The sequence below is a fragment of the Lichenostomus cassidix genome, chromosome 1Aa, assembly GCF_008360975.1.
Source record: "Lichenostomus cassidix isolate B80296 chromosome 1Aa, HeHo_3.0, whole genome shotgun sequence".
In the NCBI taxonomy this organism is placed as follows: domain Eukaryota; kingdom Metazoa; phylum Chordata; class Aves; order Passeriformes; family Meliphagidae; genus Lichenostomus; species Lichenostomus cassidix.
In genome coordinates, this window is record NC_139480.1 from 15,125,692 (window position 1) to 15,150,282 (window position 24,591).

Below are 24,591 nucleotides of genomic sequence, written 5' to 3' on the forward strand. Positions count from 1 at the left end.
CCCTATTAAATACCAAATTTGTTTATTATATAGCTTCTGCCTTATGTTTCACTCTCCAACAATTCTCTGTGTGGTTTTTTTTTTTTCCTTCTTCAGTTTTCCTCATGTACATATACAAACCTTCCTCAAAAACCAACTCAAAGCTTGGCCCATTTGACCTATTACATCCCTTTTCTTACGTACTACCCTTTGTTTCATCTCAGGCTGGTCTCATGTGAATAGATACCTTAGAATATGTATGCCTAGAGCAGAAATTTCTCTTCATCCTCACTTCACTTAGTAATTTATGGCTGGCTTTAACCTTACAGTATAGCTGAATGTTCAAAGTGAATTATGTCCAAAGAGAAGTTGCTCTTTTTTTCATCCCAAATGTTCCAAATTTCTCCTTTTCTGTCTCTGACAGTTTTGAATTGAGAACTTTTCCACTGATTCCCCTTACCTGTGTTTTTCTCCTTCAGAATTGTTCCAGTTTTCTTCCTCTCACAAAAATAACCCTGTAATTTCAGTCCTGATTATTTAGAGATACTGACTGACCATGTCCTGATGAACATGTCACAAGTTCACTAAAGCTGCTTTCACCTGTTATATCTTTCATTTTGTATAAATTGGAGCTAAATTGCTATATCTGCTGGTTTGGATTACTCAGTGGCTTCCATTTTCTCAAGCTAATTTGTCATGTCTTTGCTCCTGATGATCTGCATGACTGGGGAAGCAGATGCTTCTTGAACCTGTTGAGTGAGCTCTTTAAAGTGAACCATCTCTTCTTGACAAAGCAACTTTTACTGGTGCAAGCCTTTGCCGAGCAAAATATATATTTGCAGGGGGGGGAATGTAGATGAAGATGATTTTGCCTGCTGATAAATGGTGTTTGGGAAGGAATGTTTGAGCCTAAGCTGATATTTGCTCAGGCTTTTCCATGCCAGTCTCTTGCGCACCATACATGGCATGAGGTTTTAACCTCTCATGGCTAAGTCAGTGAGAGCTTCTGAAAATCCTCTCCTTAAGTTGTTTTTGTCAGATAAGTATTTGGGAAGGACTGCTCCTAGTATAAAGTCTGTAAACAAAACACCTGCATTCAGTGTTGGTTTTGCTTTGTGGAAAAAGATTAAATCTTCTAAATATTGTTTGGGAAAAAGCTGTTGGTGGGTCCTGGAGTGTGAGCTAACAGCAACCTCCATTAGACATTTCTTGTGAAGTGTGTATACTTACACATTTTTTTACTCTCATAATGCAAGGCTTTCCCATGTTTCAGATGTTTTTTTCTTGCAATGCCCTGCATTTTGGATGCTTGCAGGAAGTGTGTGAATGGTGTTGGTTAGTGGACAGGCTCTAGGAAGTTTTCAAAGCTACACAGGATGTCATCATTACTCACAGCATTCACTTGGCAGGGGAGATGCCTTAGAAAGCCATTTTCCTGCTCGTCGATGGAGCTTCATGCTGCTCTCCTGGTGTGTTGACCCCTATGACTTACCAAAATAAGCAGCCCTGACTGCACAGCTCATGGAGTGGTGGAGCTGTGTCTGCACTCAAATCCTTCTGCAAGATAAGTGGCTTTGGGCACTTTCCAAGGAAAGCAAAGCACAGCAGAGGGAAGTTAAGCCCTGAACATTACCTGGGTGATGCAGGACTGAAATGGTGAAGGGAAGACAGATGGGATGTGAGGGAGAGGCAGCTTTGAGTCCCAAACTGGACTTGTGATGACTGTGGGTGCTCCTCACACCATCTGTGGCTGTTCAGGAGGGCTTTTGGAAAAAGAGGGGAGATGCTGCCTTCAAAGATGTATAAATATGTTGAGATTCTTCATTTAAATATGCCAAAAAGTGTATAAAGAATGTCTAAATGAAGAATGTAGATTTACTGTATTGCCCGAATACAGCTATTTTCAAATATGGTCACTATGGTCATCAGGCAAGATGACTGTGTGGCAAATACCAGTTACATTTGGTGACTTCTGGGGAAAATAAACACAAAATCATCTACAGCCTGAGCAAACGTCTTGAACTTGCTGCTCCACTAATTCATGCTTAAGATTTATTTCTACTGTTTGAGTAGTTTTACTGTTTTACATTCCTGACAAGGTGGACTTTTTAGTGAAGACTTACTGTGCATCTCACAAGTTGGAGCTTGTTAACACCTGCTGCTATAGCTGTGCCAGCTCCAGGTCCAGCTGGGCAAACTCCTCCTTGAAAAACCTGAGCTCTGGCCTCTGCTCAAGCAAATATTTTAAGGTGACTGTGGTTTCATGCCAAACTAAGAGCTCCCTGCTTCCTGCCTCCTACCTTAAGCCAATGCTGGGGCTCACCAGACCCTCCTGCAATGGCAGGAGCCCAGCAGAGGATGTGAGAGCAGTGAGAGGAGCAGTACATTGTTCACCTTTCTGTAAAGCACAGGAAGCTGTTACAGGCTGGCTTGGCTGCCCTGGATCTGCAGCCCAGGTATGGTTTTGGTGGCCATAAGGGATCTGATATACAATTGCCTCTGTGCTCCCCTTTTCAGGTTTGCAATGTCTACCAGATTTCGGAGGTATCTTCTCAATATAACTTGGATAAGCATTAAAGGCTGATGTTGAACATATAATATTAAAGAATATTGCGAAGGAATTGAGCTAAAATGTCTGTGTGTGCAAGTTAACTCTGCACAAAACCTGATGTACAAATATTTAAAGAGTTGGAATGCTGTTGTTAGCGGTATGTTTAATCTGCTAAATCCATTTTCTTCAAGCAGAATTTTGCCCAGCTTTTTCCTTCAAAACTTCAACCAGAACTGGCAAAAAAAGGTGAGGGGATGGTAGTTGTTAATCAAATTTCTGGGGCCATTGCAATCAGAGCAGGGATGGTTAGAGAGAAGGCAGGAAGCAGAGTCGGGAGAGGTAGTGGGATTTTTGTTTGAGCATGTTGTCTCAGGGCTGTGCTGAGTTAACCTCATCCCTCTTACAAGCAGGAGCAAAGTGGGGATGGCTGTCTCAGAAACCCCAAGCAGAAGAAGCAGAAGGCATGGTATCTGAGGTCTGGCATGTTCTCATCCTAAAAATCATTAATAAGGGTCTTGGATGTTGTTAAATTTAAAAAAGGTTTTGATTTTATTTGCTTTGCTTTTTTAGCCCACATTACTCTTCTATTATGAGGAAGGTTGTTGCGGTGGCCCTCGCAGAGCTATCTGCCTCAGGTCTGCCAGCGAGCACTTGGGCACCAGAAGAGTCCTGGGAGTAGGAGAATGTCTAACTTACAGTGACTCTGCAAGTCACTCCCAAGGGGCTCTGAGCCCCAGCTCATGAATATGCACCCTTCTAGCAGTTGGTTGGCCGCCCACTTCTCCTCCTCCCCATCTCCATATAAGGATTTTTTCTAGAAAGTTCGTCTTTGTTCTAAGGTTAAGTAAATAGTGATTGGTTCAGTGTAATGTCTCTCCCTCCCCTGTGTGAAGTTCATTGGTTGTTCCCCTTGTCAATCTTTCCTGTATGTATTCCCATTGGCCTACGAGCCTAGCTCCTCCCCTTCAGCGGTCCCTTAAAGCCTCATGTACAACCACCTGCTCTGCTCTTCTGCAGACGCCTTCAACCCTTCTCTATCCTTCCGTCATCCTCCCTGATCCTTCAAATAAACCTCCTGGAGTTCTCCCACAAGAGCCTACATCTCTTGATTCGCCATGCTCGTGCCTCTAATTGCTGCGTCTTCTCCCGAGAAGCTCTGCGCTTCCAGCAGACTTCCCTGCAAGGCGCTGCGAGGCAGTGCTAGGCCTGATCTCCCCCGAACTGGGTTGCGGCCTTGCCACCCCCGGGGCTGCTGCTACTGGAACCATTACAGAGGGTCTCACCTGTCCTGTGTCTTTTAACCTCTGATATTAGGTTAAATTTCTGTCTGGTTTCAGACTGTTTTTGTATAGTTCCTGAACTGCAGGAACTACCTAGACTCTCCTTTTGGAGCCTAAGCCTGCAGATCAGAAAGCAACGTCAGAGCTGGAGGTCTGTGCTGTGCTGAGCCAGCCTGGCCTCAGGGGACCCTTGGTCTCCATTTCCTCTTGCTATCAATGTGGTTGAGGTGACCTAAATGCTCTTTCCCTTTGTTAGTTTTTTTGCTGAAATACAGCTGCTGAGTGAGACTTCTAACCAGTTTAAAGGGAAGCCCTAGTGGGGGATAAAGTTGAAGTTCATTTATCAGATGTTGGTTTTGATGCTCTCTTTAGGAAAAGCAACATTGTGGTCTGTCTAATTTTATATGTTTTTAATAAGCAGAGGCACTATTTGCTATGGTGGGTAACATGCAGGAGCCTGCTGAGCTGAGGGGCGATGGGCTCTGTGCACAGGATGGGGAAGAGATGCTTATCCCCATGGGGTACAAGGATTGCTGCACTGTGCTGAAGCTGAAGGTCTCCATCACCCAGAATATTGCTTAGCTGGGCACCTCTGTGACCTCTGGGGTAGGGTTTTTAACAACATGTTTTCCTGTGAGCTCTGTCCTGGTGGGTCCTGCTGCATTCATCTCATTGTTGAAAACAACCTGCATCCTCCCTGAGCTCTAGGCTGGTTCCATCCGCTAGTATTTAATAATGAAGGGAAGGAGCTGCTCAAGATCTCATTGGCAGTTTCTACTTGCTCACCAGCAGTGAGGTGAAAATAGCGTCTGGCTAGAGATCAGTGTGCAGGTCTTGGGAAAGGTCCCTGTGCCTAGTGATTGCAGTGGCATTGAGGTGCAAGCTTTTGGCATGCACCTGAGCCCTCTGTAACAAGGAAACCATGTTTGCACATTCCAAGAAAAGAAGCAATGTTGTTTATCCAGGCTCTGTAATACTGGAATGCTTTTTCACCAAGGTGAAGGCCAAAGTAATAAGGGTGTCCAAGGAGAAAATGGCCTCTACCGTCCCTCCTGCTTCCCAGCCCCACTGCCATGAGCTGCTGAATGGTTCATGGCACATCCCAGCACTCCAGCCTCAGCTGCAGGTAACTTGATTTTCACAGAAGGGGTTTTTATCCAGAGAGTTTGTCAGGCATATATGCAGATCTGATTCAATATTAAAAATAAATAAAGTAACAGTTTTGTTGTATCTCTGACTCAATTTGCTTTTTCCTGAGACCCATCAAGTCTTCCAGAAAACAGAAAAAGATAGGAAAGAAACAACAGACAATGTCATTATTGAGCTAAACTTTTTTAACCGGTGGTAGCAAACATTTTAAAAAAAATATATCTCTAATATAATTAGCTGTGGCTGTCAGTATCTAAGGAGCAACTAAAATAACCATGTTAGACTTTGCTGTATATTGTGACAAGGAAATTTAAGGGTCTGTGAATGTTTAGCAATGGAAGGAGGAGGCAGAAGCAGGAAAGGTTATTACGAAAAAATCCCTTAAGATCGAGGCACAGCAAGACATTGTGATCTTCTTGCAGACCTCAGTTATTTACTTTCCCAGGTACAACACTGTCTTTTTGCAATTGGAATGTGTTTTTTACCCCAGAGCATACGTAAATCCTTCCTGATGGACTAATTCCTAGTTTATTCTCTATTCATGCCCCTTGATCTTTGCATCAATAAATAAGAAGTGTAGATTTGGGGATAATTAGTGCTATTATAAGAATGTGCATATTTTCTTCCTGGTTGTTTCGGGTCTGTTATCTGGTTCAAAGTCAGAAAAAACCCAGATTTCATTGAAAAGATGTTAAAAAAACACAGTCCCTTTTAAGTCATCAAATTCTCTTGATAGTAGTCCCCCTGACTGTTGCTTTGTTGCTATGGTGATTGCTAGTCCATTTAAGTCACTTTAACATGGTAATGATAAGAAGAAAACCAAATTCATAACAATGTCATTAGCATAGCTATTTTCATGTGTTCCATGAGATTAGGAAATGACCAAAGTCTGGGGAAGAGTAGCCTGATTTATTTTCAGTTTTTATGGGCTGCTAATGATTTAATGGCAAAGAGATCTGATGCAAGCTGCTATCAAAGACATCAGCTCAGAGCTCTGACATGATAAAGCAGTGGGGCCTTTGTGAACCACTCTGGTAGAATAAGACAGCCTGAACTAATTAAAATACCTTCAGGGACATCCTTCACCGCTGGCTTGACATCAGACTTGTGCTCTGTGAGGGATCTGGTCCTGCTGCCGCCGTGCCAGGGAAGGAAAACCCAGTGTTAACCCAGTTCCCAAACTTTTTGGGTCCTCAAATCCTCAGAGCCAGACAGCTGAGTGCTGGGACTCTGTGAGCTGGTCACCCTTGGCACTACAGCTGAAGAACCCTGGTGGTGATGCTGCGTTTGTGGGCCAGGAGCTCTGAGCTGGAGGTGAAATGAACTGGTGCATCTGCAGAGGGCTGAGGGAGACCTCAGCTGCCCTGAGTCCCTGAAGGGGAGCAGATGGGGAGAAAACCCCAGCACTCCCCACAGGACACTTCTCTGCCTGTCAGGACAGGTGCTTTAGCTGGAGGACTTTAAATGAATGGTAGGCATCACAAATGCTGCCGTGTGAAGTGCCTGGTGAGCTTCATTGGCCTGTGGCTATGAAGAAGCCACGGAGGATGGCCCACTGTGCAGGGGCTGGGCCAGAAGCAGGGAAGGAACCTTCAAGCAGCACTGATGAGGGAAGCTGAGGCTATCCAGGCACACCTGTACTTCCTTTGGTCTTTTAGAGACTGTCTCAGAAGATGAGCCTGTATTTAACCCTTTAGTGAATAAAGTAAATGTGTTTCTTACCGTAAGTGTCATGGCACAGGGCAGTTTTGGTTATTGATGCCAGCAGCAGTTGTGATGTCCTCCTGCATTTCAAGGGTGCTCCCACCCAGCTGACAGGCCTTGTACGAGGACAAGGGACACTGGGTGCCATACCAGAGAGGCACAGCTGACACAGACAGGTGACAGCCATCACCCCTTGGCCAGTGGCAAGGTCTGACCCTGGGATGGGGGCAACCTGCAGTGCCACCCCCCTGCAAACTGGGTCCATTAAATATTTGTCCTCACTAAGGTCATACATCAAGGACATGGCTCCAAAACCTCTTCTTTGATGAAATATGCACTTCATAAAAGATATTTTAGTGACTGAAAATCTTAAAAATATTGACCAGTTGGAGGGAGGACGGGATGAGCTAAGGTAAAAAAGTAAAATAGATGAAATGGCAGACTCTGTGCTGCTGGTGTCGCTGATGCTGCTTTGGTTTAAGTCTTGTATGCGGCGAGAGAACTCTGAAGTCCCAGATATGACAGACAAGAGTTATCAAAGTAAAGTTACTGTGACTATTTTTATGAGGCTCCTGGAAAATTAAAAGCCTCTCCTTTCCCTGTTAAGAAAAAAAGTTTGATCTGAAATATAAAAATATCACCTGCTGTTCAAGGCCAAATTCTTTTTCACTTCTGAAAATGTGGAACTTGTTATATCCTGAGTCACCCAACAAGTGAAGAAACTCTAATTTCAGAGGCAAGAGGCTGGTGCTTAGAGCCTTTCCATGCCTCCAGCCTTTCCATGGCAGGAGGCACAACAGGAACAACTGGAAACACTCTTGTCCCGGCACTTGGCTTTAGGATCTGTCTGCCACTGGTTCCAGCTACAATAAATTGTAAAAAAACCCCAAAAACAAAACAAAACAAACAAAAATTACAGAAAGGCAAATATTGATTTTATGATATTTTTGCCTGACCTTCTTCTCTTTACCTAGGGGTAAATGTGTAAGTTGTTGATGCACATACAGTGCTGACAGGCTGTGTCAGCGTGTGATGTGTAGTGAGAAGTCCCACTCCAGAAAACAGGCTCTGAGAAGCTGGGAGTTGGGCAGCATGTTCCTGAAAAACCCTCTGGTGTCATCGTGGCCTAGCAGCACCTTGCTAATGCAAGACTTGCTCCTTGTTCTGCCTTCTGTAGGAGAGATTCGTGAAGTAAATCCAAAATTGAAGTAAATCCAAAACTGGTGCTGCCACCCTTTCCTTATTGTATCTCAGAATATATATATATTTATATATATATATATATAATATATTTTATATATATATATTATATTTTATATATATATATAGCATAGGTATTTTATACATATATAGTATATGTATAATACATATACATACATATAGATATATATATATATGTGTGTATACATATAATACCTGGTTTGGCTAGTTTGAAGAAGGTGAGCCAAGATACACTAAAAATGCTGAACCTAGTAGATCCTTAAAATTTAATACCAATATCTGCCCACCCCAGCAGATGACCCTGCTGACCCTGATGAACCAGAAACATCAGTGTTTTGGCTCCCACAGGTCAGTGTCATGGAGATGCCAATTGTGGCTAGTGCACCACAGAGCATCTGGAGCTGCCATTTGGAAATTGCCATAACCAGGGACATGCTGGAGGCTTATGTGGAGGGGTAGATTTGGATGAGAAGTTTGCTTTGTAGACAAGAAGAGATACTGAAATAATTGAACCTGTTCTATTTAGAAACTGTTGCTGCTTTCACTGGCAAAGATAAACTCACGGAGTGATCCCTGTTAGAAAAGTGTAAGAAATGCAGGATCTTTCATGTGTTTCGCTCCATGAAAAATAAAACAACAACTGTGATGCAAGAATTTTATTTTAATTCAAAGCCTGTACAATGTGACATTTTCCTTTATCTCCTCCATCCATATGTGGCTTCTATGTGAATAGCAACACAAGAAAAACAGCATCAAAATTAAAAAGAAAGCCATAATATTTTTGGCTTGCAGAAATTTCATCAAACAATTCATCACAGAAGGGACTGAGCGCCAAGGCAGACTCAGCTTGTCATTTTGGATGCAGGCAAATGGAAAGGTAAATGAAAGGCAAAAAATGAAGGTGTTGGGTCACTATCTCTAATAACACATCTAATTCTGTTGTTATTCCATCTCCAGGTTGATCTGGGGAATTTGTTGAACTGTGAATTTCTGTACACATATAAGGTTCATGCTTCAGTGCACAGTGCTGATTGTTCATCAGAGGCCTGTGAGCAAAGGCAGCTACTGCAGAAATTCAGTTCTCTTTCTGTAATGAGCTTGTCCAAAAGAAAGAAGAAAAAAGATTAAAGTCAGTCATAAGTTGTATGTGTTTTATTTTCCATTATGATCCTTCTTTGCAAACACCCTAAGTTTTGCCCAAATGACTTCAGTATAAATGACTATATATATGTTTTTCTTCATTTAAACATAACACCAGATGAATTCTTTTATCAGAGACGTGGAGCAATGAAGAGAACAAACAAAAACCCACTGAATGGTTATTTATTGCCTGTGATGTTTCAATGAGGACAGCCTTCCTGTTACCAAATTAACCAGCTTCCCTGTTTATTTGACTAACAGATGAACAAGATTGAAAGGATTTGCTATTGCGTCTTCTCCCTAGTAATGCATCAGTGTGGAATGAACGTCATGGCGAGCCAGAATGCAGCAGGAAGGAGCTCTGTGCTTGCAGGGGGTCTCTTGCTGCAGCACTACTATTAATGTGGCTCTCTTTCTTGAAGATTCAGCACAGCAAAAATGCACTTTTAAATAAGTGGGCTATTTAGAAACAATTCACACAAATGGGATGAGCCTTAGAGTGTGTTTTAAAGCAGCAGCAAGGATGAGAGTTTCGTAGGAACTGTGCTCTGTTCATCCGCTATCCTGTTGGGGGCTATTAATTGCTTCTTCTTGAATGTGTATTGAGGACAGCTGAATACTATTCAGCTCTGCAATTTTGCTTGAGGCCAGGCTTAGAGTGAGGGAGGCTCTTCCTTAGAAGGTTCACCGTAAGTGTTCCTTCAAAAGAAACTCAAATTCTGCAGGTTTTAGTGTAATTTCTTTAAAACCTTGCCCACATGATCTCTGCTGAGCTTTACTGCATTTCCCACAAGGTGTTCAGCTGTATCACTGCACAGCAGCTCCAAGTATGCACAGCAAGTGCTGGGGAACTGTCTCAGATCCCTTGGCTGTTCAACCAGTCATGGCAACACATTTTGTTTCCACCATTTCAGTAGCACTTTTATTTCTCTTTTTCATGAGCTCTTAGTTGCAACCTGGTAGTAAAAACACAGAGCTCTATAAAATATATCTTGTTAAGGTAACTTTTCCTATACTGTGCATCATTTAAGTGCTTGTCTACATCTTGCTTATCTCCAAGGGTTCCATCAGCAAAGGTTGTGCTCCCAAAACCCTGCTGCTCTTGCTTTTCTTTCTGCACTGCAAAGTCAAGTAGGGTTGAATTTTGGTTGGTTTGTTTTTTTTAATTGCTCACAGAAGCCATTGAAAAGTCAACATTTGCCAGTTTTTACCACAGGTATAGCTGGCTTTAATTAAGCCTCTAAGCTACTACAGATTGTTTGTTTTCTACAGCCAGGTAGAGATTAGGTTTTATATCCCAGGGGGAAAACAAGTTCTTCAACATTTGTTGTTTGGCCTGATGCAAGTTGGAATATCCATGTGAGCACACAAAAAGATCTGAACAAATTGTACAAAAAACACCATCTAATTTGAAAATATCTAGATGTTTTTGTTTCAGGCTGCAATCTATAGCACATACCTGTTTCTGAAGCTGTGTCTTTGGGACTATGAGTTTACATTCCCTTTGTGCCCATTTTCCCCTGTAGCATTAATCTTCAGGCTTTGCTAGCTCATAGACAAAATTTCTGGGAAAGAAATGCCAATTAGATAGCGACCTACTTTGCTTTCTCTCAACCCAGCTTCTTATGGCCTCTTGTCAGCCTCCTGGGAACACATGAAGGTCTGAGGATCTGAACATCCTCTCTTTGGTGTAACTACATCTCCCATTATTTACCCACAATAATGCTGAATCAAAACATTATTTTGATAGAAATCTCGTGGTGGAGCATTGTTAATTTTTTTGGTAATGGCACCAAATTCCCATCTTTAAAAATGAGACTCAAATGACCCACCACATTTCTGTTTGGTGAATTTATCTGTGCTGTGTTAAACTGTTCAGAACTGTGTTGACTCCCAGATTGCTCTCACATTAGACAGGGCCCAATTGATTTCTTAGGTTTGGTAGGATTTCTGCCAAATCAGGCACCATGAAATTACTAAAGAAATTTCTGGCAAAAGGCAATCACGCAGGAAGCAATCAAATGTTTTTTATGGATAAACTCAAAGCAAGTTTTCTTTCCCCTTCCTTTACTTTAGTGCCCAGGTCTGCCAAGGCTGTCGAGCATCCATCACATATTTACCTGCCAATGCTCATTTCAGATCCAGAAACAAAATTAAAAATGCAGGGAGAGGCATTTACACGATTTGCAGAGCTTCTAAAAGCATGAGGAAAGCACTAACCAAAGAGAAATTAAAATCTATGATAATTTTAATAATAATTTAAATAATTTTAATAACCAAAGAGAAATTAAAATGACATGATGAGGAACTTCTGAAGAAACTCATTCTGATGCAGTACAGGAAGAGATGTTGATGGGATGGCTTCATAGCCTTTAAATATTTTCATGTCAGCAGATGTATAAGGTCAAGAGTTCTTCAGAGGTGGCAAAGCATAAAAACTAAGCATAAAAATGGGTAGGTTACACACTGTGACAAGAGTGTGTCAGCATGAAAAACAGGCTAAGCCATGGTGAAATAGGGAGCTGAGACACTGAAAATGCAGGCATCTAGGAACAGGTTAGATGAAACTTTGAAGAAATGGCAGATGAAATGATCTTGGTGAAGTTATCACTGACCAGAAAGGCAAAGGAGTCTCTTTTCCGAATTTTAAGGCACCTGTTGGAAAAAAACAAACCCATTCTTTTGACATTTCAAAAGCAAACCTATTTTTTTGTTGTTTGCTACAATTTCAACATCCAGTGTGTTATAGATTTTAAAACAAATATTTTAAAAGAAGTAGAGATTTAAAAATAAACTTTAAAATTGTCGGTTTCCATTTAGAGCCATGGGTAGAACATTATCAAAGCTCATTCGGATCTCAGTGCTTCCATTTGGGACAAGCTGGGGCCAGGCTAAAATTAAGAGCATCATTTTGATATACATGGGCCCACGTGGGTGGAAAAGCTGCTGGTGGATCCAGCCATAGGATCAGACTCTACCTTTTCTTTAAAAAAACTGAGACCAACAAACAAGCTCCCTCCTACACTTGTGAATCACAAAACTCAGGCAATTTCTTGGTGTCTGAGATTTTTTTAAAGCCATAAAGAGGTAATTAAAAAAAATCCAATAATAAATTGTTTTGGTTTCCACTGAAGATAAAAAACACAGTTTGCTCCCCAGGGTTCAGGTCTCCTATACAAGTTCTCAGCAAAATCCTGGCTGAAATTTTTATTATTTTGGTGTTTGACTTTAGATGAGGGTGGAAGTCTTTGGGACAGGTTTAGTTTAGTTATTAGAATGGATTTGCATTTCCATGCCATCGCTGTTTGAGTTTGAAGGGTGTAAAACCATTTGGATTAGAAATCAATTATAAAACAAAGTTAATCAGATCAAACCACTTTGAATCACATCTATGTAAGAAATGCAAAATTAAAAACAAAGACAAAGAGGAAAATATTTTTTTTAAGTTCAGTTGAAATTCTCTAAAGTCATGGAGATAAATTGAAGCAGAGATTTTTAATTAACAATATTTAAAAATAAAATATAACACTGCAGCACAAAATATAAAAAAACCATTTTGTCATTATATGTAGTTTAAATCTATCCACTTTTAGTTTAAAACTGCCACCTCTTTTCCTATCATGCAGTTGAGCGTTGTGGAGGCTTTTCTCTTCTACTCAAGGAGAAAGGGAAAGCTGGCAGAGGTGTACATTTAGAAGGGATTTATGGTTCAGGGAGATGAAGACTTTGGTGCCCAGGAAGAGCTGTGCCTGCTGGGATCTGTGCTCCTGGGATTGGGGTGACCATTGGGATGCTGTGCTGGGCAAGGACAACACGATCAGGAAAAGTGGATCAGGGCAGCTGAGAGGCTTCACATATGCCAACTTTCCAGGTTAAACACAGCTGTAGAAGAAAAAAAAATCCCCTTTGTTTCCAGTCTGAGGCCAAACTCAGCTGGTGTATGTGGAGCAGCTCAGCTGCATGTGCTAGTACTTTTACATGGGGAATTTATGGTTGTCTCAGAAAATGTTTTCTGGGACAGTTTTTTCCTTTTTTGGGCTCTCATTTTCCCAGTTAATTTCTATCTCACCTGGACACACACCAATTTCTAGTATATATAACTTTCCTTTTGCCCTTTACTACCCAGCCCTGTGGTCTGGAACACAGATATCAGAGCAATGAATGTGTTAAAAGAGGTAAAGTTTGTGTGTTCATCTAACATATGTTTTGTCTAAATCTGTGTATCGATCACAGCAGGCTTATTCTGATACTTAAGCATGTGCTTGAACATTTTTATATACAGGAAATAAAATTCTGTGATATTTATGAATGCTATTATGAGTTTCTGTGTTATTAGAGTTTCATTATCCTAACAGAAATTGAAAAGTAGTTAGCTCATGGCCATAATTGAAGTGTTTGGCTATAATTTTATTGTTGGTGTACAATTTTTGCCTCATATTTTGTTTTAGGACAAAGCAATGTATTGTACCACACAAAATCAGATTGCTGAAGCTGGAAGCATCTCAGAAGACTGACTAGTCCACCCCCTGCTCAGAACAGGGTCAGTCACAGCAGGGCGCTCAGTCCAATGTCCAGTGAGCCAAGGGTGGAGACCCTACAACCTCTCAGGGCAGCCTTTCTAGTTTTTGATCTCCCACACAATAAAATAGTGGTTAAGTGATGTATACTACAAGTTCTGCCTTCCATAAATCACTGTATAAAGCAAAATAGAAATCAGTTTAAATACACAAACACACATTTCTCCCTAAGTACATTTTTACCACAATGTATTATCTTATTGCAGCAAGGAAAATGCCACTAGCTGGGACACATAAGATGGCTGGATACATAGAGCTATTTAGGTATCTCATACCCAACCAAAACAAGGAGAATGTACAAAGCTTCCCAGATGTGGCCTGAATACCTTGGACAGGATCAGGGTTGAGCCTGACCCCCTGGCTCCCTACCCTAAATTTCTTGTTTTACTCTATCTTCTCTCTCTTGCCTCCTCAGACCTGAAGTAACAGTTTTGGCCTTTTGGAAGCCCTAGACTGTTTACTCCTTGTAAAATTACGATATTTTGTCTTATTAAAATGAGATATATAATAATATAATAATACTGGAATACCATTGGGGTTTTTGCTACATGGATTTTTCATTCGGAACCTCACTCAACATTTCATGAAAATAGGAAAAATTTGGATATTGTATAATTGAAATCTTTACTATTTTAACGGGTTTTTTTAACACATTTTTTTAACACATTTTTAACACATTGCATAAACATGAGCAGATCTTATGAAATGTGGGTTTGGTCCAAAAAATAAAAAAACCCCCAAACTTAAAAACCATCCCAATAAGATGGATGCTTTTGAAGTATGGAACTTTATCTTTCAGGCAAGCAGAAGCAATGCACACTGAATACTTGCAAGCCACAAAATGCAAAAGCAAATTGCATGTGGTGAATTTTAAAAAATCCCAAAAGAGTAATATCTTAAAACCAAAGCAAACAATTATTTAAATTCCTTGTCATGAAACATCTTCTCTTTGACATCTGTGAAACAGCAGCTCAAAGCAGCAGGGTTTGACAGCCTGAGTCCCACCAGGATGAAGCTTCCAGCACAGTCAGGTACTGCAGCATTTCAAACACTGCTGCAGCACAGAGATGGCTTACTGCTGTAAAATACCTGTAACACTTCTCCAAATGAGGTCAGCAAGTTCGTTAAGAGCCAAATATTCTTGCTTTGTGTTAGGTCTCAATAGCGGATGGTGGAGTAATATCTCAGAGAAGCACTGGATGGCAGTAAATGCCCAACAAAACCCAGGCAGACAAAGGCAATTAAATAAAGCACGGCAGAGAGAGGCTGAAAACTTCGACTGCTTCAATGATCAGTTCTTTACAAATGGCTATTATATAATATAATAAGTAACTGTAGCTTTACTTATTCATTAGAGAGTTTTGTGCATGGCTACAATCCATCTGCTTTAAATGGCGTGAAAGTGAAATTGGCTGTCTCAGACTTTATGGGAGTTGCTGAATATCAGGAAGGAGAAGAAACCTTTCTGTTTTCAGGTACATTGCAAAGTGGATGAACAAAAGATTTTTCTTTGAAAATTTAAATAACTGAATATATTTTCTTATTTGCCGAGGTTTTTCAGATTGATTGCTTTTTTGTATGTATAGGCAAATGAGAAGAGAGCAGTGTTTCTGTTGAACTTGATATTGCTTTTTCTTTGAGATGCAGTTTGACTGATAAAAGAAACAGCATTGCCAAACTCGACATTGTAAGGCATTTCATTTGATAATGGATAACATTCTGCTGAAAAAAAAACCCAGCATTTTTGTATACAAGGCATAACAAACCCCTATAAAAAGGCTCAGAAATCAGCTGATGGACAGATCTCTGAAAGTAATTATATCCAAGAAACCAGTCTCCCAGTGGAGTGTGCTCACTGGGATTCAGAAAGTGCCTGCTCGTGGTCCTGCTCTCATCAACATTCCCCACAGCCAGGGTGCAAATACACCCCAGTGCACTTGACTGCAGAAAGTTTGTGTGGGGGAGAGCGATAAAGGGCAGCCCTTCAGAGCTACCCAGTGGTGCAGCAGCTTGGGCTCCCTTGAGTAAAGTGCCTTTTAACGGTGGGCTGCACTGCTGGAGATGGAACTGCATAGCTGGAATATTTTTGTGCAGGTACCAGTGACAGGACTCAGGACTGTATTTCAGCAAGCAGTAGCCAAGAAATGTTTTCAGGGAGGATAGCTGGCTGCTGATGGGCTCTCAGACTAGCCAAGTGGCTAAAATGCTAAAGTAATCCATGGCTGCATGGTAAGGAATGTAATATTGATGAGAGGTAAGAAGGGAAATTATCACTCTGTGAGGCATTAGCAAGAGCTTTACTGGAACAAACTGACCACTTCTTGGATCCACAGTTTAAAAAATATGCTGATAAATTGGGGAGGATGAACAGAAATACTGCAAGAATGATTTGAAGTCTGGAAAAGCTTATAGCATGCCAAGAACTCAATATGATTTATCCAGAAGAAGCTTAAGTGCCTTGGTCATGGCCTGTAAGCCCCTACCCAGGGAAAAGGTTTCTGAAGTTTCTGAGCCTCTGTAACACAGCAGAGAAAGGCTGGAGTCAGGGTCATAGGAAGGCTGAAGATCTAGGATGGAAGAAAATGACTTCTTCAAAATCTTCGTGCATTATCCATCAGGACCGTGGGCTTAGCCATGCAGGGACAGCCATTATGGGAAAAAATGAGCATTCAGTGTATGAGTTTCTCCTCTGATACAGCAGTGGGTATCTAGATGAGCACCTTAAGTCAACACTTGCTTTAGATTTATTCAAGCATAAATAGAAGCAGATTTTTGTCTGTCCTTCACCAGATAAACTGCAACATTCCTAATTTTTCCCAGCAATATTAAAACAGAGGACTATGTTGCCAAGAAAGAAATTGTATAGGGATCAGAAGCAACATACTGGAGACAACAAGTTCCTTAGGATAAACAGATATTTTTGTTGCAAATACAACAGAGTTCTTTTTATATAAAGAATACCATAGATATGTCAGATAAAAGCCTTGATACATAGCTAGATAACAGACTGTATTCAATAAGTTTTCCAAACATCTTGTTCTGTGTGTCAGATCTAATGATGACTGGTGACTAGACACTTCAGCAAAATGCTGCTTTGCTATTTATTTCTCATTTATTCTCCTGAAAAATCTCAAAACATTTCCAATTTGATGCAAAGAAGTTTCCCGAAGTCAATTGAACATGCTTCAGAAAGCAGTTCACTTCCATGGTCAATATGCAGTCTATAAAGAACAATAAGGAGAAGGTAATTTCATTTTGATCATTTTAACCTTCTGTGTTTATACTCTGCTTGGATTTTAGTACTCCTGTCACTTGCTGTGAAAGTTGCATTATGTTGAATCCTCTTGTCACTTCCGAATTTCACTGAGATGGAGTAAAAGGATGCACTAAACTTTGCCCACATGAAGGCCAAGATAGACAGCAGCCTGGAAGGCATGAAATGGAGAGCCCACAGCCTTGAGCGGTGGGAGAAATCTGTGCTTTCAGCCCATCCTGTCCCACAGTCACAAAGGTGGATGTCCTTTTTAAGCATTCCCTTGGCTGAGTTTGAGAATGTCACCAGGGAAATTTATTCCAAATTAATTGCCAAAATAATGGGATGGTCTCCCTCAACCATCAAAAAGTCCCTCAAGTCATAAGACTACTTTTGCACTGGCAGCACTGACCTCCTACACCACCTCCAAAGCCATACCCATCCCATGGATAGCAAACATGTGGATCTGATAACCAGAGTCTGGCAGAGATACCTGCAAGCCCCAGGCATTATTATGGCTGCTTGTGGAAAGGAAAAGCTGCCTTTCAAGGAGGCAGCAAAGAGTGTATGTTTAGCCTGGTAAAACTTGGAAAGAGAGAGGATATATTCAATATTCAGTATTTAGGGAATGGTCTTCAGGGATGTTTGATCTAAAGGGCAGCTTAAGTGTGGGATATAAACTCGTCTTGAATAAACACAAACTGGAAATTACCAGAAGGATTCCAGTCCATTAGGAGAATAAGAATCATAGTCCTAGCGGAGGAAATGCATTTACCTTAATAACTTCAAGGTGGATCTAGGTCAGTTTATAAAGGTCATATTATGTGATGAGATGCTGCTGAGATGGCCAAGGCTGACTGCATGAGCAGGGAGGTTCCCCCAGCCTTGTGCCTCTTGTTGGCATGAACTGCTTGCCCGTGTTTATCCCTGTTCTCCCAAAAGTCTTGTGTCAAATGGCACCCTGGTGTTTTCTGTTTTCTCCCTCCCATACCCTGTGTTTATTTACAACAATGATAAGAAATTTTCAGTCTGTGGTTTCCAGACGTTGTGGGTAGAGTGAAAAAAAGCCCAACCCCCCCCCCCAACCCAGCAACCAAGCTATAGTTTTACAGTGAATTTTAGGCCTGCAGTAGTTTTCGATGTTTTGTTGCCATATTAACTTTTTCTCTAACATCATTAAGTGTTAAAATTCCATGATTTAACACTAGAAAATTTGTGTGTGTGGACAAGCCAGCTCTGCATTTTAATGAGTCTTATGTATATGGAATTTTAATGAATATTGCCTTCAGTGGACCATTTGTCTAATCAAGAATATGTGAAATGCTTTCTTTTCTGTAGCATCTGAAGAGCAGTGAAAGACAAGCACTTGACCTGCCACCATGCAATTAATGGTGTGACATTTTCCATCTGCAACCAGACAGGGAAAATGGGGACAGATCTGTGCAGCTGGGCATGCTGAGGAGCAGGACGCAGTGGCTTGGGAAAGCTGCTGTGATCTGAGGGTCAGGAAAGGCTGGCAGTGCTTCAGGCACTCTCTGAGAGGACCAAAGGATGCTGAGCCCTGAAGATTGCTGGGGTGAAGTTTCTTTACTTACCATAGACAGAAATGTTGCACATGGGGTTATGTTGCTACCTCCTCACTCCATCCACCTCTAGTCCTAAATAAAAGAAAGTATTTTCATAATGACATTCACAAGGCATTCAGCACTTTGCAAATAAATGAAAGACTTTGTAGTCTTCCCTGGTGCTGTTGCTCATGGCAGTGCCTGTTCCTTGGTGGACCCCTGGGATTGAGGACCCTGTCCTGTGTGACAGGGGGACCCTGGGTCTGGAGGACACCACCAAGAGAAGGTCCTTTCGTCAGTCAGACCTCTGGGGCAGCAGAGAACCTGCTTTTCCTGGGCAGGGAGCAGAGACTCCTCCCTGCCTCCCACCATGCTAAATTCCTTGTGGCATGTTTGGCAAACACCTCAGCTCCCATCTGAATCAGAAACCCTCAGTGGCTTCTTTCAGGGACTACTCTGTCTTATTTCTGTAGAGATGACCACCTTCACTTCCTCCACGTGTCTCTCCCAGGCATCCCTCCCACCTGCTTTCCTGGCTGACTGCTCCACTCCCATTCAGGTGCAAGGGTGCTTGCACCTCCACAGTGGTATTACCAAGATTTTTTCTGCAAGCACACAATACACTTGTTTTTTGTACTTCTGAGGTTGCCCATTCCTAAGAAATCTTAAAAGATCTTTATGTGAGGAGAGAGCTCCTTTGGCTAGAAGTAAGTGAAACCACCTGCCAGGTCACCTTCCTGTGTCTTTCTCTGCTTTCTCCTGGTTTCAAGCACAGTTTAAGTGTCAAGTTGCAAAAAGATGTAAAAGGAGAAAACATTGGCCCCTAATACTTGTTTGGCTTGAATAAGATGTTCCCCTTGCACTTTCTGGCAGTTAATGGAAGGCTGACATATAAATATTTGAAATATGTGGTGTTTTTTTTTTTTTGTTAACTCCTCACATTAAATTCTGGAAATCCAAAGTCCGGTGGTTTTATCCTTCAGGATGCTGAGCCTACACTCTCATTCCCTTGGGGTACTGAAGCTTCCTAATACCTTGCAGGGGGAGCACTTTCTGCCACGTTGGCATGGACATGATGTATTATGGGAAAAGTGGGGCTGAGTGATCAGGCAGACAAGTACCTTGCTATCTCTGAATAGATTTTAAGCTGTGGCAGACTGTTCACTGTCCTGGTGCCTATTGGGTTTGGAACTGAAGGAGTTAAGAGTGGCAGCCCTCCATGGCCATGGCAGAGGGCTGGAAAACACACTCCTTAGCATAACAGTGCCTTGCCTCCTGAGCAGCATTTGGAGATCTATCATATTTCTGTTTTAAATTCACATCCTTGCCTCAACAATATGCAATGCCTCCATCTCCATGGAAATGCTGGTGGTGTTCAGCATTCACAGCTCATGAGGACAAAATGCCAAAGATGCATTTTCGTCCTGTAAAGAACAGGCCCAGATTCTGCTGCAGCTGCCAGGGGCTCCCCATTGCTCCTTGCTTATTCAGTACCACAGCTCACCTCAAAATGTTTTTAAGCATCAGTGCTCCAGCCTTTCACTGCCTCGAAACACTTTTAAGGAATCCCTCTGTGTGAAAGACCTGCAGGCAGTACAAAACTCACTGCAATATGACTGCCCCTCTCCTGGCAGGGTTTCAACACCCCACAAGTTTATGTAGTTGCTGAAGGAATGAATGCAAGAGAGCTCTGAGAGTATTCCTTGCTCCTCACATAGAAAAAAGCAACTGGGTTACTTTCTTTACCCTATGTCTGTCTTTATGTATGCATATTACACATTTATAAGAAAAGGCAAACAAACCCAGAGGTGTGTTTTATTAACACTGCACTAATTGACTGTTTCCTTTTTTACCAGCAGGAGAAACAGCTTTTCAGGCAGCCCACCTGGAGAAGCTGGGATGATGCCTTTGCCTGGAGAGAGCCCTTTTCCTGCACCAGCCAGCATGGGATCCCTGGCAGCAGCTCCCACACTGCTTAGGGCTGGTCCCTTCCTGGTAGGCACCTGGGAAGGAAGCTGATGAGAAGGAACCCAGTAGAGGTCAAGCACACCAGGGCAAGTGGTGGGGAAGACAGCATGAGAGCTGGCAGCCATGGGAGGCTGGTGGGACATGTTGGTGAGCTTGGTCATGTCCCTTCCCTTTTCAGGAGAACATGGATAATGACAGTAATGTCCTTTTGTGGAAGTATTTTGAAAACTGCAGATGAAAAGCCAATATATAAAGGCTGAGTACTATTATTGCCACTTCTATTCCCACAGAATATGCTTATGCTTGGAACACTCTCCTGCTTCTGCTCTCATTTTTAACACAAATAAGAACCAAAAAAATGCATCTAAGAGGATTGCCAGCCTATGGTGAGCTATCTTAAACAAAATTATGGTGGTAGGAAAGAGACATTGTTTTCTTGGGACCTGCTCTGGCATCAGCCACAGTTTGTCCCCATGGGATGACTCTTCATTTGCAGTTGCTGCGTGGCCATGGGTGATAGATACCTGCTCCCTTCTCCCTGCACAGGCTGCAGAGGACAGAGCACTTTTCCCTTCCATTAAGCTATTGCTTTGAGAGGTGATTTCTATTAAAATATAGTTTGTGACAAGTAAGCCTGGATAAGACATTGGACCAACCATAAATAATAGTTATGTTAGTTAATGTTAATAGATTAAAAGGAAAACAAACTGCTTGGAGCTGAGGGGGTTTAGTATGTGACCAAGACATAAAACAGGCAAGAAGTCCCCCAAGCTGGGTATTGTTTCACCGATTGTCACTGCTCATAGCATAGATTTTGAAGTAATTTTGCATACTTTTAAATACAGACTCTTTCTGCACATTTGAAGCCAACCCCAAAGTATCACATATTCTGACCAACACCTGCACAACATCATTTTCCCCCACAAAAGAAAACATTTTTGAACAACTTCTTTTTGCTGTGCTGCTGTGTAGAATGATGGCAGTTCCCAGAAAAGGCTAAGCCTGCAGAACAAGCAGAGAAGAAAGCCAAGCCAGAGCAGGCTAATCAGCAGTAACGAGCTAGAAGGATGCTTGCCTTGCATTTACCTGACTGTCCAGCAAATACTGCAGCGGAAAAGGCTTTAAAGGCTGATAGATGGAAAGAAGCCAGGCTTTCTAAAATTGATACGCAAATACAAGCTAATGCTTAGTGAGAAAAGCTGCTTATATGAGGATGAATATGGTATCACGTATAACAAGGAATTATTTGGTTTATTTTAAGCTGATTTATTTTAAAATTATTTCTGAGCTCCTGAGGAACTACATAAACATTTTTCATAGTATTTTACAGCAAAAGCAAAAGATCTGGGTTTTTAATAGAACTTCAAAGTTGTCTCCAGACCCCACTGGGTTTGTATATCTGCTGGGCAGCTAACACATCAGCTTTTTCACAGCCTCAGCCCAAAAGGGAGCCACGAATAACAGTTACCCTTAAATGTCGGTGGAATATTTTAACTGTTTTTAATTGGGTTCACCTCATAACACTGGCAGCCTTGGTTCTCCCTGCTGAGAGGGGAGAGAGAGAGACAAGAACAACTTCCTTCTACCCTACTGAGGTTGTCTGCAGTACCAAGTGCCTTTTTCTGAGCCAGCCCCAGTGGTTCCCCAGGCACTGAGGGTATGAACAGTCATCCCAGCTGACAGAGGACACTGGGAGTGGTTCAGATGCCTTACATGCTCTCAAGAATCTCCCACAGGTGGCAGTGCCATGGTCAGGAAAAGCAGGGAGATTGTCTTTGTGACTCTGCAAAGAGCATCTCCAGGTGCTGAACGTGGCCCACCCAGCTGAGTGAGACAATCCTGCTGGGAGAAGGTCATACGCTGAACATCAGGAGGGGGTGAGCTCCAAGAGGCGGCCAAGAGTGTCTCATGTTCTCCCAAGCTGCTTTCTTGGTTGTTAGGTAGAAAGTGCTGCACTGACACTGTGCTGCAAAACCTGTGGGTAGTTACAGATTTTTGAAAAGTTTAAGGCAGACAACTCACAAAAAGTGGCTACTCCAGTGACTTCTACCAGTGGTAGTCCCAAGGTTATTTCAAATGCAGAAATTAGCACCTTTGTCTTCTGAGTCTGTGAAAACCTGATGGAGTTATTTTTATAAACGAGTTGCATATTTTTATGGGCTTAACCTTTTATCCTGAAATTTCTCATAACTGTTTTATTAATGCTCAAGAGATCTGAAGTACAGATTGCTCAGCTTAAATAGGTAGAAAATTTAAATTACAGTTAAGACTTGTCAGGAAAATTAACCTGAGCCACAGCTTCAGTTTAGAGAGTGGCTGGTGGGCTAGGTACCTGCCACCAACCATCCACCAGGACAAGCTGTATTGTGTACTTTCAGGCATAAATGAGGGATGATGTTTCAGAAGCTGAAGGACCTGCTGGGACCAAGATGCATTTAGGACCCCCATGTCCCACTTGCTGCTTCTCACTGGACTGTGCCCAGGGACACACTGGAGTGCAGGAGCCATGAATCCTTCCTGGGCTTTCCCACGTGCCCAGTCCCTGGGTCCTCTGGAGCTGAGAAGGACACAGTGACCCAGCTCTGCACCAGGCTGAATTTTGGCAGAGGCAGGAGCTGGTTTCACTCTGAAGGGGAAACTCTTTCTCCATTAAAAGGTGTAGCATGAAGAGAGCAAATTAAATCAGAGACATTTTAATCTCATTTGATTACTAAATTAGATTTGACTTCTAACTTCCAAGTTTTTCACACAAGTATTCAAATGCCATGTTATTCTAGAATTGTTATTTGTTTTTAGAAAGCCATGAAGGTTCTCCTTACTCTCATTCCTGAGAAAAGAAGATGACTTTGGGAAAAAATTAAACCTTGACCTTCTCAAAAAGGCACAAGGATAAAGCCAGTAGTATACACTCCTGCATCTTGGGTGAGGGACTGGAAGCAGAGCAACAGTGCGGCTGAGAGGAACATGGCACATGCAATGGCAAGGGGCAGGGAACCATCACACACAATGGGCAGAGGAGAGTGATCAGTGCCCAGAGGGCTGGGCAGAGGAGAGTGATCAGTGCCTCTCCCTCTGTGCCTAATGGAAAAGATACGGGGGATGGACTGAGCCCAGCAGGAAAACTTGAACACAACCAGCCAAAAGACCCCTGTCAAGCCAGAAAAACACAGGTGAGGAGTTCAGAAAACTCTAGAAGAAAGTAAATGGAAGGGTTATAACATGAAAGCAAAATAGGACTTTCTTTCCTTGTGTGGATATAGAAATCCACTGAACGTCTTTCAGAGCCCACAGGATTCAAATGTCAGCTTGGGAAAATTGTATGGATTGATTCCACTAAAGGCTTGGACCAGACAGGACTCACCAAGGGTTGCATTTGCATTATGGTCAGATTCTATGGCACCACAGAATGACTTGGCTTTGAAGGGATCTTAAAGATCATCCAGTTCCAACCCCTTTGCCATGGGCAGAGACATCTTCCACTAGAGCAGGTTACTCGAAGTCCCATCCAGCCTGGCCTTGAACACTGCCAGTAATGGGGCAGATAGATAAAGAGGTGTATAATTTGATTCCCTGTCTGCTATCCCAGGTGAGAGGCTTGTGCCAGGTGAGTTCATGTGCAGGCTTGCAGAATTAAAGCTGCAAGGGTCGTCTGGGGACATCTGTCTCAACCCTGCAATCAAAGCAGGGGCAATTTCGAAATTAGCTATATCACATTGCTTAAGGTAGGTGTGCTACACCACATACCTGACTACATGGTTCAGTGAGCCACGGGAACCCAGGTGTTTAAAAATTAGGGATTCTTTCTTCCACTAGAGCCTCTGAGGAGGACTGGTGTCAAGAGGCTGTATGTTACAGTTCATTGAACTAGAGATGAGTTTCCCACTGGGTTCACAGTTTGGTTTTCATCAGGGTCTGGGAAATCCAGTGCTGGAGAACTAGGACTGGAATGAGTCCTGCAAAGTCTGTCGGCTTTGGTTGGATTTGATGTCACTAACATCATGCACATTATAGTGAGAAATGTAGCAAATATAGGGTTCCTGTGAGTGAAATACTCATGCTGTTCCTGTGCCCTGCAAGGCCTGTTTGCTGAGCTGAGGTGAGGTGAGTGTTCACTGGGATGACTGATTCACTTCAGGGCTGGTTATATTTCCTTGTTTGTTAGAAGGTGAGATAGAAAGATATATGATAAGGTTTAGAAATCAGG